This window comes from Dufourea novaeangliae, unplaced genomic scaffold (genome assembly GCF_001272555.1).
Source record: "Dufourea novaeangliae isolate 0120121106 unplaced genomic scaffold, ASM127255v1 scaffold194, whole genome shotgun sequence".
Taxonomy (NCBI): Eukaryota; Metazoa; Arthropoda; class Insecta; order Hymenoptera; family Halictidae; genus Dufourea; species Dufourea novaeangliae.
The window spans coordinates 110,198-127,906 of record NW_015374071.1 but is presented as its reverse complement, the minus strand read 5'-3'; the positions used below and the strand labels follow the sequence as shown (position 1 = coordinate 127,906).

Sequence of the window (17,709 nt, the reverse complement as noted above, 5' to 3'; positions counted from 1 at the left end):
GTAGAAATACCGTCCAACTTGTACCGAGGTTGTAACGAAAGAATATTTCACGGACACGACGCAGTCTACAGAATGGCACGGAGCAATGAAAGGACCATCATATTACGGCGGCACAGATTATTAAGGTACCATGAGTAAAAGAAATTTAAATAACGTCAGTAAAACATTCCGAGTAAAATGAAGGAAAGTATGATCCAAGAAGGTCATGCGAGCACAATGGCGAAATTCAACGAAATTATAACAGATTCATGAGACTGGTCCCTCGACAAGACTTTAACCTTATCAATGAAAGACGACGGAATAGAGAATAGTAGACGTTCAATGGTGGCCAACTTATCCACGATTATCGACTCGATTATACAATGGTTAATTACCTTGATACTGTCGTAGCAAGCAGTGACCCGTCCATTCTGCACCTCGACGTTAGCTGGCGGATGAGCGAACTTGCACTCCGTGTCGGGCCTAGTGCACTTGTTGCGCTGGAACTCCCTGCAAACCTCGAGCTGGAGCCACCGGGAATCCTTGCCGTTCAGTAGGTTATTCATGTTGACCATTGCCATACTTCCACTCCTGGAAGACCACGGGACTCCTCCTTAGCGTACGGACAGGCTTTCCTATCGACTGTGATTTATCCTCTTCCTCCGGTTCTGGCGTGTTCGCCTCGCGTTCACTCGCACCGGCTGATCTTGCCAAGGATACAATTGAGTTTTTGTTTATTCTGACCTGAGCCCTCAACTCGGCCGGCACTTGCGGGAATTCCAGGGAATTCGAACTTTATTATAGACATTTCCTTCGATTTTTCGCCTCGCGTAGCTGTGCGAGATTTAAGGGTGGGTATGATATAGGCATGTACTTGTTTGAATCGATGCCCGACCAAAGTGAAATGTGCAAATTAGTCTTACAGGTGATGAATGCAAGCGTTCCGAATCGGGTCAAGCTTTTCCTCGTCGTTCTTCGGCGGATCTATTGTCCAGGTCTACTTGCAATTATACAACAACAGATACGGGAACGGTTCGAGACCGAACGAAATATGAAAATAAATTATTCGCTTGACCTGATAAATCGGAAGACAAAGGTCCGCGTTTTACAGCTGAACGCACGTGTTTCTATATTGATGGCACCTAACCCAGACCTACAAAACGTATTGAAGTGAAGACGTCAATCGGAGATGGTTAAATTTATTGTCTGAGTCTGGATATAGAGTTGCCAATATCGAATACAATATAGAAAAAAGTATCTTCGTCATTTTCAATCGCATAAATGTGGAAATTAGAATTTTTGTAATAAAAGAATACTTCTTGAATGAGTAAACATTTGGTAAACAATTATTTAATCTCATGAACATTCTAAGGGTCAAGATTACGCTCTCCTAGATACTGCTGCGTTTCACTATGTATTATTCAAAAATTAATAATATTTTTTGGTTATTATTAAGGTATACCTGATACAGGAAATAAATTTCTGACTAACGTTCACTTTTTATAAATTAACGCCTGAAACTGTACTTTTCTATGAAATAATATAATTCAAATTGCGGTTACACGTTTCGAACTCACGACGGTTACATTACATTTTTAAATTGATTTGTACACCTCTGATATCGCAGTATGAAGTAAATTGCCTGCAACTCCTGTAGGACTAATTTGCAAACTTACACTGACCAAATATACTTTATTTACATAAACAGCGACTGGATTTTCGGATGTTTCTGAAGATAGAAATTGTTCGGCAAATAGGACAATGGCCGGTTTTACGCCAGGACTCACGGAAGGAACATCGTTATGACCGATTCCACGAGACAAGGCTGGCGTTGACCTGACGGGGTAGACAAAAGAGTGACACTGTCGGCAGGAAAAATGAGGAACGACCACCGAAGGACACTGTGCCTTGAAGCGTTGCTCTGAGTAACCCAAAAACACGTTCTTTGGAAGATTAGTTTCATTATCATAGAACTCTCTACATTTCTGACTACTAGTTGTGGCCTATTTTGTATACAACTTGAATTTTTCATTTATAACTGTGAACGCAATGATGGATTGTAACGTGTACGAAAACTTAAAACTGAATCCCAGATAACCTTACTTTCCGTGCATAATAATACAAAAGTGTAACTGATTCTTATCTCATATTCTCAAAAGGCACTTGTCGTTATTTGGAAATCGAAACATTTCGGAAATTTCTATGAAAACATTAGAAATATACAGTTAAAGAACTATACGCGAATGGTATGACAAATATATATCATTGTTTTCTGTTCCTCGGCGCATTAATACCGACTACCGAAGGGACATACTTTTATTCAAATAATTGCTCCGAATTCATCTGTGCAACCGTTCAAAAATTTCGATTAACATATTATTCATCATAAAGGCACATGCACCCATAACTTATTAAACAAAATGCTGATACTGCTGCCCAAAAGTTTAAAGCGCCCCTTTATTGTCCGAATAAACAATGCTTCTTGCGCACATGTACCAATTTTTTCGAACGCAGTGAATACACCAAGATCATTGCTTTACGGTTTTTCTTTAGTAGTAGTGGACGACAGGATCAGAGATTTTATTCATATCGGAAATTCTCTCTATAAAATATGTTTCTAAAAACACTGAAAAGTACTCGAAACTTTTAAACGGTACTGTACACTCTTAGATTTTCAAAAGTGGCGGAATTGTAGAATCCAGAAAGTGTTCTATACAAATAATTCCTCTTTGCAGAAACAAGTTAGAGCGACCATAAAAAACCATAAAGAACCATAAAGAACCATAATGAAAAAAGAAAAGAAAACATAATCGTCCTGTAACTTAACACGTTACAACCCAACAACGGTTAAGCTCAGCCCTTAAGACTTGGATCCATATGTATACAATACGTTACAGTAAAAGCGTTTATTCAGTAACTGTATACATTTCCTAGTCAATCTATACACTGATTAATCTGATTAGTAAATGCATTCACAAGGAACGAAATTTATACTTTTACTAATAAATTCATACATTTACAATTTTCATTTAGTAAAAGCACGCACGAACAAAAATGCATCAATTTCAAAACAACCCTTTTTGCTAGCATTTGTTCATATGAATCATATAACCTATAAACTTTAGCATAATAAAAACGCGTCTTTAGAGTTCATATACATAGGTAATTTTACGGGTACAATTCATTTAGGTTATGTTACTAAAATGAATAAAAACAATATGAAGAAAAATTTTCTGTTAATTTATATAACCGAAGTATTCATTTTACATTATATATATTTCTTTCTATATAATCGTATTAAATAAAAATAACCGAGTTTCTTACAAATGTTCCCTAAATTTGCAAATGAACTGTTAAGTTTCCAGTTTTTACTTTTGTTCGCTAGACACACTTATATCTTCAAAAATTATACTTTCGACATTATGCCTTTTACTACCGTGCTGTAAGAAATGTGTGCATCATCTAGAAAATACATACATTTACCAGAAATAGTGTATATACATTCTTATATTCGGTTCATACTTTTCAGTGTATACATTTACTAAACTTCACGCTTTTACTATGTGACATATATGCTCGAAATCCCGCAAGTGGGTGGGCCGAGGAGGGGAGGGTAGCATTGATACAATGATAAATTTTGGTACCTTTCGAAGGCTCTCTTCGTGCAACGTGCGATCTTATTGTTCCATGAACGCGGTCCCGTCACACAAGTTGCTGGTCTTCCAGTTCACTGTATATCTTCCGTGCGGACGACTACGATGAGGACGATGACGAACCGTAAAACTCGCGTAACCGTTCGACAACACACCAACGACGTCGACGAAGTGAAGAAAGGTGGTAACTAGGATCGAATAAACTCGCGTTGATCAGAAACCCCGTCGTTTGTTTCTTGAACTTGCCTTACTTGTATTTCGTTGTCGCGTATGTATTATATCGAACACCGTGTAAAACGCTCGCGATTGTCGTGGTGGCTTCGTCACGCGATTCTAAACTATTCTTAGACCGTGTGGCGATATCGCCCGTGGTTATCGGCTGCTCGCTCTTTATCGTGCGCACTGTTGGGCGTTATCGATCGCAGCGGTTAGTCGCTACAGAGAGACAGTGCAGCTCAAGTGCGCGCCGTTTGCCAAGTTAGCGGTTAGCTGGACAGCGATAGAGTGACAGAGAGAGAAAGTGTGGCTGTTGTTTCCCTTCTGTATTTTCTGTTTCTTTGTTCTTATTATTATATTATTTTTTTCACTGATTCTTTCCTCCCTTCGTGATTCCAGCGCTCGTACACACGATCTCGAATGCGGACGATGATGTGTGTTCACCAAAAACCGTTGCACCGTAGGCGTGTGTGTGTTCAGGCACGGGGAGTTACACAACGGCAGGCGGTTGGCGACTGGTGGAAGAGGACCGTGTTCGTTTCACGGGAAATAGAGAGGGAGACGGTAGGAGATCTATCAACAGCGATTAGGCTCTGTGGCTTCGATGCGGTAATTTTTTCTTGTCCCCTCACAAGTTTTTCGTTTATTCAGGCGATGTTGCGGCTTTGGTCGATCCAAGAAGATCGTCGTTCTTCGATTCCTCTGTTTTCTGTTTTATCTTCGCGCGATGCACTTCGCAGGAGCTTTAGAAGGCGCGTAGTAGATTTTTGGGCAAAGCTTGAAAGCCTTTCGAAGCTAAACGTCGACCACGAGGAGTGTGTGTGTGTGTCTGTGTACGTGTACGTGTGTATGTGTGCTCTCTAGGCGCGAGTTTGTTTTCTTTGATCGATATATGGCTGGCTGTTGCTGGCTGGCTGCGTTGGAGTTTTTATTACAGAGAGACAGATCTATGTGTGTGTTGTGTGTGTGCGTGTGTGTGTGCTTACGTGTGTTTGTGTATATCGAATAGGTGTGTATTTCAAAAAGCCGGTCCTGGTGTCCTTCAAGCCGGTTCTGAAGCGTGTGGTCTCGGTGTGGTAGAGTCTACTGAACCAGGAGACAGAAAACGGAGCTAGAAAGGAGCTCTTGAACGTTGGAAAGGTGAGCCTGGGTTATCCTTCCACGGGCCGCAGGATGGAAGTAGACGAAGACGAAAGGACAGACCGTTGTTCCCTTTACGAAGGAGGCCGAGAGAGGAAGGCTGGTAAAGAGTGTAAGCAAGGCGGTAGGCGACAAAGCGGGTAAAAAAGGCGAGGGTAGAGAGTGATGGTGGGTTCTCGGCTCTGTTTTGGATCGTGGATCACCGGGCTCGGGTCGCGTCGGATTGGACGAAAGGGGGAACGGGAGGTGACGTGGAAATGGTGAAAGAGAAAGACAGAAAAGGGGGAGGTACGGTGGGGGGAAGGGGGGATTGCGAGTTAGCGAGTGACGTTGCGTTTCCGTTCCTCGGATTTACGTCATTTATTCGGTGCACTCCTGGTTCCTCCCGCGGTCGAACTTCGGATTCTGCTGTTCTGGAAACATACCAAAAGCGAAAACTCGCGTTACTGCGGATGCAATGGGGGGGGGGGGGAGGCCTGTGGGGCTGCTAGTTGGTGGGCTTGGGAGGTGGGGCGATGGCTCAACGAAAGGGTTTAGCAACGCGACAGATAGAAAGAGACAGAGATCGTGGGCTGGGCGGAAGTGTAAATGGAAATGATATCAAGCATAGGCCGCGGATGGGCGAAGGTATACATAATAGAAAAAAAGCGCAGGACTACCAATGCAAGCACGCTTAATCGAGTAAACGAAGATTGCGTCTCGTGGTGTCGAGAACGCACGATCATCGACCGACCACAACTGTACAGACTCCGGGTCATTATTGAAACGTGAAATCGTCTCGTTTTTGTTTTCTCTGCGCAAGATGATGTACTCCCGAAGGATGTATCGATTAGATTAGATTAGATAACACGGAGAATAAGTATTCCGTCGATTGCCGCGAGCTGTTTAACACGTTAAATACAACGAGAAATTTTTCGAAAATCCCATCAGGCCACACGATTGTTGTGAATAATGAAACAATCGCGAATCAATGTACTCTCGCAAGTAAATTCGGCTTCCGCTAGGGGAAAAAACGGCGTAGGGTTAAGGGCCTCCTACCACTTGGTATCGGGAATTACTGAAATTTATGCCAAATTAACGTTCGGTTTAACGTTTATTTTAACGTTTCAAATAAATGTATGAAGCTGTACGAATCCCTTACACCTACGTTGCTTTTTTCCCCCTAGAGGAAGCCGAGTTTGCTCGTCAGTCTACCTACTTCTAGCCAAATGCGGCAAGCTTCGTCTATATTTAACCAGTGAACTGTATTATAAGGACATGAAAGAGTCTGGGCGAATTCAAACTAATTCACAAAGTAGTCTAAATTCGAGGAAAAGTGTTGAATAATATCGACCCTAAACGTGAAAGTTATTTTAATCGGATTTCATGTAGACCCTGGGTGCTATATTCTTTCAGATTAATTCGGTCAAGTTAATTTCAATATCGAATATATGGCAAGTTGATTGCTTAATTTTTTTAATTAACATGATCCAATTTAGTTATTATTTGCAGTAAGCAACAACTTATTGTCGAATTTGTCGTAAACAACTTTAATTATGATATGGCCAGTCAACGTGTTAAATGATTTTTTGGCTCCGACGATTTTGGACGAACACGAAATCTCCAATTCGCAAATGAAGCTTTCAGTTTGTAAGATGATACGATCCGAATTGTGGTAGAAGTGTCCCCCTCCGATTTTGGTGAAATTTCGTATGTCTGTTAAGCAGTAAAAAATAAGGGATACGTATTTTTTTTATCGGTTGAGACGCGACTTGAAGGGTTGAAACTACCCCTCGAAGTTTCGGTGGGAACCTTTTTTGTTATAAACAAATTATATTTTGGACAATTTGTTAGCACCCTATTATTCTACATAAAAAACCGCAAACCTCGTCCATTAGAAGTTTTCATGTATCTCCTCTGGTTTTCGAGATAGTATTTTCGAGTCGAGATTTCGAGTGGTGGTTTCACCCCTTAAAGTCGCGTCTCAGCCGATAAAAAATAGTACGTATCCCTTATTTTTGACTGTTTAACAGACATACGAAGTTTCATCAAAATCGGAGGAGGGCACTTCCCAGCCTTCCCTTGTAAGATGGATGGTAAAACAATGGAAAAAATATGACAGAACCTACGTAATGGGAACCTATAGTCCGTAAGTCAAATATTTTACTAATTGACTATACCGTGCCCTAATGTATACATTTACAAAGAATAACGATGCGAACAATATACTTATCAAAGAAATATAATCAAATTGTATTAGTAATATTTCGCTAATCTCATTTGAAACATTAAGTAATAATCAGTCTTAAAACTCTGTGAACAGTTATCCATCTCTTGTTAATTCCAGTAACGGTAGATTTCACCATATAAAATTTAACTTTTACTTTCAGTATTCGCAACAAGGTGAAACAACTTCGTTTGTTTCATTTTATAGACAAATAACGGATCTGTCGCTATTACCTTGTTACATGGCACCTCGAAAGAAATTCAATGCCCCCGCTCAACAAAAAAACAAGTTAACGTAGAAATAACTTTATATTATGCAAATATATGATTCGATTTTTCGTAACTAAATCTTAAATTTAAATTTTAATATCAATTAACAACGCTACTTTTTAGAAGTAAATCATCTACTGAGAGAAGTTAAACAATTCGATACATTACAAAAATGAATTACAGAGCCAGGTAAATAAGTCACCTATACCTTAATGGAAAATCTTATAATGTCTAACGGTCAAAGAAATTGCAAAAATCATATGTTCATCAGAAACATTATTACACAGGTATATCGAATACAAACTCTGTATTTCTTTCTTTCCTGACCTCATTATTCGTTTCCCGTTTTTTTCTCTTTAATTCCATTATTCTCTTTAATAATGAAAATATACTATGAATATTTTGAATAACACACGTTTCATTACATTAAGTGCACACGAACGTAAGAGTCATGCATTTAACTTGATATTAGTATATTAACGCTTCCCAGAAAAGTAACAAAACCGTGATGGAAAAGAAGAGAAACATTTCTTCAGCAACAAATGCAAATACACATACATTCGTGATTGCACTGACCAAACTCCGTAGCCTTCTTCGTACATATAATCACCTCACATTTTTGTATTTGTAGACTAAGGGTATCAACAGCATTTCATTCGAGTTGATTTTCATCGAACGAACATTAAACAATCTCCTATGCACCGAAAATATCAATCAAACGTGAACTTTCATTTGCAAAGCAATCCGCTCCATCCAATCCATACCTAATCGACAAAGCTACAAACCAATATTTCCCACAAATTTTTCTAATCTTATCGGATGGACATCGAGATGAAGCCTGTAACGAGAGCAGCAGAGTTTTCAAAGCGATTCTCGGATATAACCGAGGGAACGTTCTATTTATCGCGTATACATATAATATACGAAATCCTATCTGTGAAGCTCGCGGAGCCGTATAATTCCAGCTGATATCGTACATTAACCGTTGAGAAACTGCGTTTATTCGGGCGGGGTGCATCGCGAAAAGTCCAACGGGGGATGGGAGGAAAGAAATACGGAGACACGCGTACGTACATACACACGTCCACGAATAAGTATGCGCTTTATATACGAGCCGGAGACAGTTAAGGCAAAGAAAAAGAAAGGCCAAAAGGGGTTTGAGGAGGGGGGGGGCGGTGGGAGAAGTGCAGCGTAGTACAATTTTCCGTCACGCAAGTAAGCCGCTTACGAAAAGCGGACCCCGAGGCGGTCGACTCGTTTCTCATGTTACCCGACAAGAATTATAGGGACGTATGCGCGCGTTCAACATACTAGAAAATACGGGAAGGAAAAACGTTTTCGGTCGAAACGTTTGTTTTCCCTGGGATTTTCCGGACAGTGTGGGTGGAGGGAGGGGTAGGATAGATCGACGACGCTGCAGGGGAGGTTGACCGTCGCTGAATGTCGAAAGTAAAGTCACGCGAGTCCGAAAGAACACGAGCGCAAGTGTATCACACGATATAGTGGGTCAACCGGTGGACTGTGTGGTATTAATGTAAATTCCAAAGTTTAAATTTGCAGATAGAAATTTCAGACCTGTACCAGAAATTTAGAGCGATGAGAACTAACCGTCGCTGAATGACGAACGTACAGTCACGCGACGAGTGTCGAAAGCAACACGAGCGCAAGTGTATCAGATGATATTGTATGTAGTGGGTCAACGATAGACTGCATGATATTAATGTATTAGAAACTTTATTACGTTAAAAATAATGAAACTTTATTAGATTAAGAACAATGTGTGAATATTACTAAAATTGATTAACCCATGATGGAGTACGGTGACCCGAGTCCGTTTAGACTCGAATGTTTAAAAGGTCTATCAAACTCATCGATTTGTAAATATAAATTAAGGTTGGAACTGTATCATATATGGTCGTATAAACAAAGCAGGTGTTTTTTTAATGATCCCGTTCGAAAGTATGCTTATGAAGAAGGAGGCATAGGGTTTCAGACGGACCTAAATAGGCATCACTGTTTCTACGAACATTAAAAACGTCCTTACTCAGAGGGTTAACAGGTTGGCTACCAGGCGTTACAAAGGGAATAATTGCATATAGCGTACCGGTCCCCTAAATCGTACCTTTTTAATGTCTTCATAATTGAATGGAAACCTCGAATAAGGGTTTAAAGCACATTTAACATATTTTGGATAAAAAACGGGTTTTAAGTTATACTGTGTTCGGTGAGTTGCGATGAATTTATCCTGTGCCATAGACTATATGTATACTTTACTTCATTGAAACGACCAACAGAAGAGCTATAGGCCGTACATTTATACACCTCACTTCTAAACTGTGTTGCAGACCTTTCTTCCGCAAGTTTCAAACGCCTAATGTGCTTCTTGTGTTCCATATTGCATCGCCTTTTGACGGAATATCTGCAAGCTGTGTATACTAAAACGATCGACAGTTACTGTAGACCTATACATATACTATGTACTATAGACCCTTATTCGAGATTTCCATTCAATTAATGAATATAAGCGATATCTAATGGTAAAAATGTGAAATAAATGATAAATAAGAAGTATAAACAAAAAGTTTCAATATTACATCATACTTCTTTCTGATTCATGACCGACTTACATACTTCTACTTGTTCTTAAATCGATTAAGAAACACTGAATATACATTTACTGACTTAGGATAAATTTCTGAAAGTGCATACCTACATGCGATAGATACACACGGTTGTCGACGCGGGCGCAAGTAATAAGAAGGCACTTTTTTTCTAAGGAAGCTACATAAATTGCCGCGTGCAACGTATTATTCCCGATTTCTTGCTATTTTCGCCATTTTTCCATTGATATATTATTTTTTACCTTTGTCTCGAAAATTAATTCTAATTATTATTGAGACTTATTAATACGATAAAAATTATATTTTTAACAAATTGTATTCAATATTCGCGTCACCTAAAATTTTATAACTCCGAAAATTATTGTTCTTTGTAATACCTCACTGTCTTTCTAGATTAAGTGTCTATAATCGGTTATCCAATGGAACATAATTCTTTTTCGGAAATCTAATGAAATGTAATTCTTTTTACTTCATAAGCATGAATTATCTGATAGTAATTGGACTGCGGATGTTTATGAAAATTCACAATTATGAAGCAGAACTGAAATTAACGAAATCGATATTAAACAAAAATTTCCCTCGTAACAGATTCCCCTGTATCAAAAGCAGAATGAAAACTCGATTAAACTTTACCGAGATTTGTATCTATTTCAAGCGCACTTTATTCACTTACAATTACATTAATATTCGAACACCGATAAAATTTTGACTTCTAAGCTATATATTTAAAATAAATATACAAGTAACAAAAATATTTAAAAACTGTTGATTTGTTACATACGGTTGCTTAAACGATAGATGAAAAAGCAAAAAGGAGCGAATTTTAATCTAACACAAACATTCGAACCCTTTACAAGAAGTCGTAAGAGGCTTTGTATTTCATGCACTGACCTTTTCTCGCAATGAAATATTGTATAATATGTACAACGGAATAGTCCTTATACAGATTCAAAACGAGACTATGGAATATTCAATTCCCAGCAACATCGAATGACAACTCAGCATAATGTTCACAAACACTCCTTCCCGAATATTTTTGTGGCCTCAAAATACGTTCTTCTTCGATTTATCTTCCATTATTTAAGCAACCGTATGTAATAAATCAAAAGTTTTTTTTTTGTTTCGATGTCAGACATATTTACTCTACTACAATACGGTGTAATACTTTTTTGATACTCGTAAATGTATTTACATTATTTACGTTGGAATACATTTACAACTAGTATCAAAAAACTATTACACCGTATTGTAGTAGAGTAAATATGTCTAATATGTCTAAAATATGCACAATAACTTCTTTCTCAATATGTGTATCTTTAACGTCACAACATGCCTAATTACGAAAACTCAAGAAGAATTTCTTCTTTATAATATATATATATACATACATTGCCCAAACAGCGCAAAAACATCATATGTAGATACATACGTCCGGAGAACGTACATTCCGGATGTTCGGTACATTCGGAGCATGCCCCGAAAGGGTCCCCATATCCCCCTTACGTCCTCGTTAAGATTTTTAAATGTTTAGGAAGGTCCTATTTCTAAAGTAGAACGTCCTGGTTCAACATTCTCTGTACTTTTTGAGACCGTTCAAAGAGTTTTTAAAAACCCTACGGTAATGCCTTAAAAGGCGTAGGTATAAGAAACGTTTCCCAAATGTTTAAAATTACGGTTAGATTGGATTCTGTGCAATGTGATAGAACTTGGGTTAGGTTGCTTTGTGTTTAAAAAATAAAAGATTAACTTTTCTGTGATTTCTGCACTTAGTACAAATTAGATCAGGTTAATTCTTGTTAATAAATAAAGGGTTAAATTCCTTATGTATAAGGAATTATAATGAAAAATATAATTCTGGGGGTTATGATCTGTGTGTACATTGTGTGTAAGATTTTATTCTTCTAAGATACGCTCCTGTTATGAGATCCCCGTGTGTCGAACCCGAATAGAGACGGGGCTGGCGACGAACAAAGGCGCGACTGTCAATTTTTTCGCTTGATGACGATGTCAACGGGCGAAGCGCGTCGAAGGAGAGATTCATAGTAGTGTGACCGAAACAACGCGTGGTCCGGCTTGCTGCGTTTCCTAATAAACGGATTCTTTTTTTTTTCTCGTTGCGTATACGTGTCGTTTATTTTTTAAACCTTTATCCAACGGCCTACATGTGTTTATTTTTATTTTCAAAGCAAAATACTGATTCTGTGTTGGTTACAGACAGTTTAAGAAAAAAAATATTTTTTCAAATTTCGTTCATTTTCGTTACACTTTTGTTGATTGTTTAAGAAAGTTGAATTGATTCTCTAAGGAATGACACCTTGCTCATGGGGTACCATCACCTTGCACGGAATAACATTGAGCCAAAATTACTAAACGAAACCACCCGATTTAAATCCTACAAACATTCGTCAGACTTAAGAAGCGGACAGTTCTCGAACATGCGAAATTTAAGTCTTGAGAACATCCGTAGGACTTCTGAGACGGCGTTTCCAGAACATCCGAAACTTAAATCCTAAGAACATTCGTAAGACTTAAGAAACGGACATTCCTAGAACATTTCAATCTTGAGGACGTTTCTAGAACATCCTACGAATGCCCAAAATGGACGTGGGACATTCGGTATAAACTGGACATGAACCGGACGTCCTTTGGATGTACGGTGCTATCTGAGTAACCACCTAATCGGTCGGCAAACTTTTATTCGATATCCTCTCGGTATAGCAATCGTTTAAGGCGGCGTTTTCGCGTGTTCGAGCGTGCAAAGACGAGAACAGACTGCAAACTAATTTCCTTCGATGTACACAGAGCGTCAACGTATCAAAAAGTGATCTTAATCGATTCGATCGACGATTATTAAGCGCGAGAATAGGACAGACAAACAGGATTTTCGTAATCCTCGTATCCTTTTTTATGTGCGTGGAGCTTTTTTCGCGTGCTCTCGAGAGACTTCGTTCGCTCTCTCGGTCGAATCGATATACGTTACTACGTGCACGAATGCGGCTTCGAGCTTCGTCACACTTCTTCTTTCACGTGACTACCGCAGAAAAAGCGGGACGACCAAATCAATATCTCTCGCAGAGACTTTTCGTGATCGTTGTCGGTCGTCGCTGTACACCTACTTCTCGCAGCCCCTCTCGAAGGACGTTTCTGACGTCTGCATTGAATTTGACGATACACAACTGGCGAACGCGTCCAATTGTCTCCTTTTGATACCATCTACGGTACTACTAAATCACAGCCGGAGCTCCGTTTAATCCTGATCTAACGAGAAGCAACCTGGTTCGGATAACCGAGACGTATGTTTGAGAGGAATTCACTCGTTCATCCCTTCACCGAGGATTTCTCGCCCACAAACATTAGGAGAATCGTTGCGTAACGCTATACAATGTTGTTCATGAGACAATGATATATAGTTCGAATGAATTCAGTAGGTAGGTACAGTTTTGCTGTCCTTACGCCGAAAAAAAAGAACGTTGATCGTTTGGAGAATAATGACGAATATTATATTTTATAAATTTATATACGCACACATCGATTTAATTAATACTTACATAGTATGTATATAGTAGATAGTTCTCCAAAAAATATTTCAGATGCATTTCTTTTATGGGTTATCGTCCATCTTAAGGGGTGATAACAGCACCCAAAGTTGGGGATGAAGAAATAATTCTTAGAATATCTCGGAAACTAGAGGGAGCAGGAAAGTTTTCTGTTTTGAAATTGAGTGGTTTTGAAAAGGGAATTTAGTCACATACGAAAATGAAACAAAAGATAATTTTAAATACATTATTTGAAGAGATCGTTTTTTCTGAAATTTTCTCATGAGTAAATTCCCCGTTCAAAAACACAAAATTTTTATAACAAAAAATATTTTCCTACTTCCTCTACTTTCCGAGATATTCCAAAAAATATATCGTCATCCTTCCACTGTGGGAACTATCACCCCCTCAGCATGGACGATGGTCGATAAAAAAAGATACGTCTCAAATATTTTTTGGAGGACAATCTTCCATATATGTATAAGTTTCAATAAAATCGGCATGCGTGAGTTCGGTAATGTTCCCTTGTTAGACACCGATACCAATATTTTCATCAAGAATACTCAAATCTTAGCAGAAAGAAACAGACAGTCATCAGTAGAATCAAAGTCAACCATACCAAGCTTACTCACTCCCATTTAATAACTAAATGTAACCCAACTTATTGTGAAGTCTGTGATTATATAATACAATTAGAGTCAAAAGTGAGTTTACACTTTGAAAGTATGGGATTTATGCATATTTATTTCTCTCAATTAAGAATCTAATATTTCGCACATATGATCAATTACATTGAGATCTGGTGACTGTGGAGGACTTAAATGATTGAAAATGTTTTCCGGAAACAATTTTTAACCACCTTTGCTGTATATTTTGGGTCACGATCTCGCTGAAAAATTCATGAATGCACTTGTAGCTGAATTTGTTTATAAATATCCAAATTTGTCCATAGTACCATGAATAAAAACAACCTGGCCAACACCAAAGATTGCCATTCTGTCCGAAACCATAATAATAAATTCACCACGTTTAACGATATTTAAACAATTTTGTGGTTACAACTCCGAATTTCTTTTTCTCGAAATTTGGATTGCCTCCAATTGTATTATTACCATGTTCTTACAATAGTAGGATGCTACAGAAGTATTACACGAATCTCATCTTTATAAGGTGTGTACTTACTTCTGACTCTCATTGTAACTGCTAAAAACATAACATTCTAGACTACCTTGAATTCTCAAATGTGAGTCAATAAAATCTGACTGAAACGACCTTAAGAAATGTGCAAGATCCGTATGATACTAACATTTCTCAACGAAACGAAGCTAATGGACAAAATAATCGAAACAACAATAGCCTACTCGGTCCAAACTGTCGCTAATAGCCACCAATTCAAGCAGTTGATGCGACATTAAACCCCATTTAAAAAGAAAAAACATTGGATTTGTGATGAAATAGTGGATTGCCCAACGGTACGCCTCATAATAGAAGTCATTTCTTGTACTGATACCTAAATGCACTCTGAAAATTGCGGTTGTTTATATTATTAATTGGTTCTGAAGTCTCATTCAGCCTCGTTAACCATTACATGGACACTATAACCATTTGGTCACAACTATGTATTGATCGATCGGTAATTACTATTACTATTCCTTGTTCTTGTCTTCGACACATCGTTCCGGCAATTGTTGTCACGCGATCCACTTTGCGATGCAAGTAAAACGGAATTACTGTCTTATTACCATAAAATCTTTCAATCTCAATTTAATCTTCAATCTTTCAATTCAAACCTCATATTGCAGAAACCTAATAACGTCGCAAACTATCATGACGCAATCTCTAATTCATGACAACCAACGAGACATTTCTACCAAATTTTGAAACCAGATCAAAAGTATAATCAACTGTGCGGACATTTAAACTAAAACAAACTCTGATGTCACTAATCATACTTGGAATTCCAAACATTAAACAGTGACGTTAATGTCGATATCCTATAAGTGGTAAACGGTATTATAACAATCGGAATCTTTGAAACTCATTTTCGAACCTGAAACCAACTAAAAACACCGCAACACTTCAATCATTATCATGACACATTCACTAATGAAGACAACTACGGAAACTAATTTAGAGTAAATACCCTTTAATTGTACGGAGGGAATCTGTCCGATAACACTGCTCAACAAATCTTAACTTTTTTTCGTTTTTGCAATTGTCAATGAGCGTTTTTGATAGATCTTTATGAGCTAAATACGAATCTGCAAACCGTTTCTTTCCACCACGTCCAGTTTTTGAAAAAATCAATTGAAAAAAATTGCAAATTTTTAACTTTGGAGCTGTGTTGTGCTTTTACAGTAATAGTTATTCAGTTTCTTTTTACAGGAATTAATTCCCTGGACTCTTGCGAACAAAATTATATAAATTGTTATTAGATTATAGACACCTAAATATGTTTAAATAATGTTCAAAGTGAAAAACACACCGAAAATGCACCACTTTTAGCTGATATTCTTTAATTCATTTCAAAAACTAAAAGTCTACGAGAAAATGTAACCATAGCACACGATAGAGTAGACCTTCCTGCTCAGGAAAGTGTCAAGGACAGTTACAAAATCGGTTTTGTTTTAAATAGGGAAGCGAAATAGTTCAGCAAAATACGCGGCGCCGACAGTACTGGCCATGCGCGCCTAACGCTTCCGTTACGCTGAGCGGCAGGCAAGGCGACCGCCGTCATTGAGTACCACTAAATTAAACAGATTTTGTAACTTTCCTTCACACTTTCCTGAGCCCAAAGGTCTGCTCTATCGCGTTCTATGGTTTGATTTTCTCCTAGACCATTAGTTTTTGAAATAAATTAAAGAATACCAACAAAACGTGGTGCAATTTCGGTGTGATATTCACTTTGAACATTATTTAAACATATTTAGATGTCTATAATTTAATAACAATTTATATCATTTTGTTCGCAAGAGTCCAGGGAATTAATGCCTGTAAAAAGAAACTGAATAACTATTACTGTAAATGCACAGCACAGCTCTAAAGTTGAAAATTTGCAATTTTCTTCAAATTTGATTTTTTCAAAAACTGGATGTACTGGAAAGAAACGGTTTGCAGAGTCGGGATCCCGAGTTGCGAACAATTATAGGATATTTACTGTACTACATATGACTGTACTTACTAATACTAAAATTTCTTGAAGTATTTTACTGAACTAGAAACATCTAAAATCACTATCAATCCCGTTCATTGTTAAGATATACAATCAAGTCTGCAGGTAACTAAAGAGGTTGCACAGTTAGTTCATGACATGAACAGTCTACGTTTATTCGAGTGCTCGTTACCACGAAAAATGGCTCGGACCATTGAATTCGCTATTAGTTATGCTACAGATCGTTTTATCGTCGCTGAGCGTTTAATCAGCTCGTTAATGGGTGTCTATAAGAGATAAGCTAACACAAGTTAATTCTCCAAGCAACCGGGGTCCCCTTTGATACGTATCGGACTCTGACGTTTCATCTTCGATGTGTCCACCTTGCGGCTACAGGCTGATCGTCTATTTATAAAGCAGCCGCTAGAACGGCTGGCCGACCGACCGATCGCCGGTCGATTGTAAAGGACCACTGATCCGAATAACCATGCCAATAGACATCCTATAGCGTCTGGGCACGGCAATGAAAACGGAAGGGGAGAAAATGATTTTTAACGTTTTCAACCGATCGCCTCCCCGATCATTCTAGCTGAAACAAGCAATTCTGAGTTTCGCTCCGCTGTTCGACAATTTTTTCCTCGTAGCAGAGGGTGGGGGCGACGGGGGATTAAAATAAAAGGGAAGGTGAAATTAACGGAATTAAGCAATGGGAACGACCATCGCCAGCAAAGCTTAAGGGTTGTCGGTGGCCGTAATGGAATTAGAACCGATTAAATTAGCTAAAAGGATTTTAGACACGGGGGGCGAACGCGGTAACGTCCTTTTTCGATATTACAGGGCATTTTTCATCTGTACATCTTGTGAAAATATCGAGCTTTGCCAATTAATATACGTGCTACTGGGTGCCTAAACTTCGGGATCTTGTAGGGACCCGAGAA

At 38.4% G+C, this 17,709-nt stretch overlaps 1 long non-coding RNA gene across 1 annotated transcript in view; it reads right to left on the bottom strand.

Annotated features, from left to right (window-relative positions):
* Window positions 1–568: 568 nt before the first annotated feature.
* The window catches only part of LOC107190408, a 35,144-nt gene continuing 18,003 nt past the window's right edge, over window positions 569–17,709 (bottom strand). Inside the window, exons 3-4 of the long non-coding RNA XR_001516256.1 lie at window positions 3,624–5,401; window positions 569–680 (exon numbers count right to left, since the gene is read on the bottom strand). This is a non-coding gene — a long non-coding RNA (uncharacterized LOC107190408). The remainder of the gene's footprint in view (window positions 681–3,623; window positions 5,402–17,709) is intronic.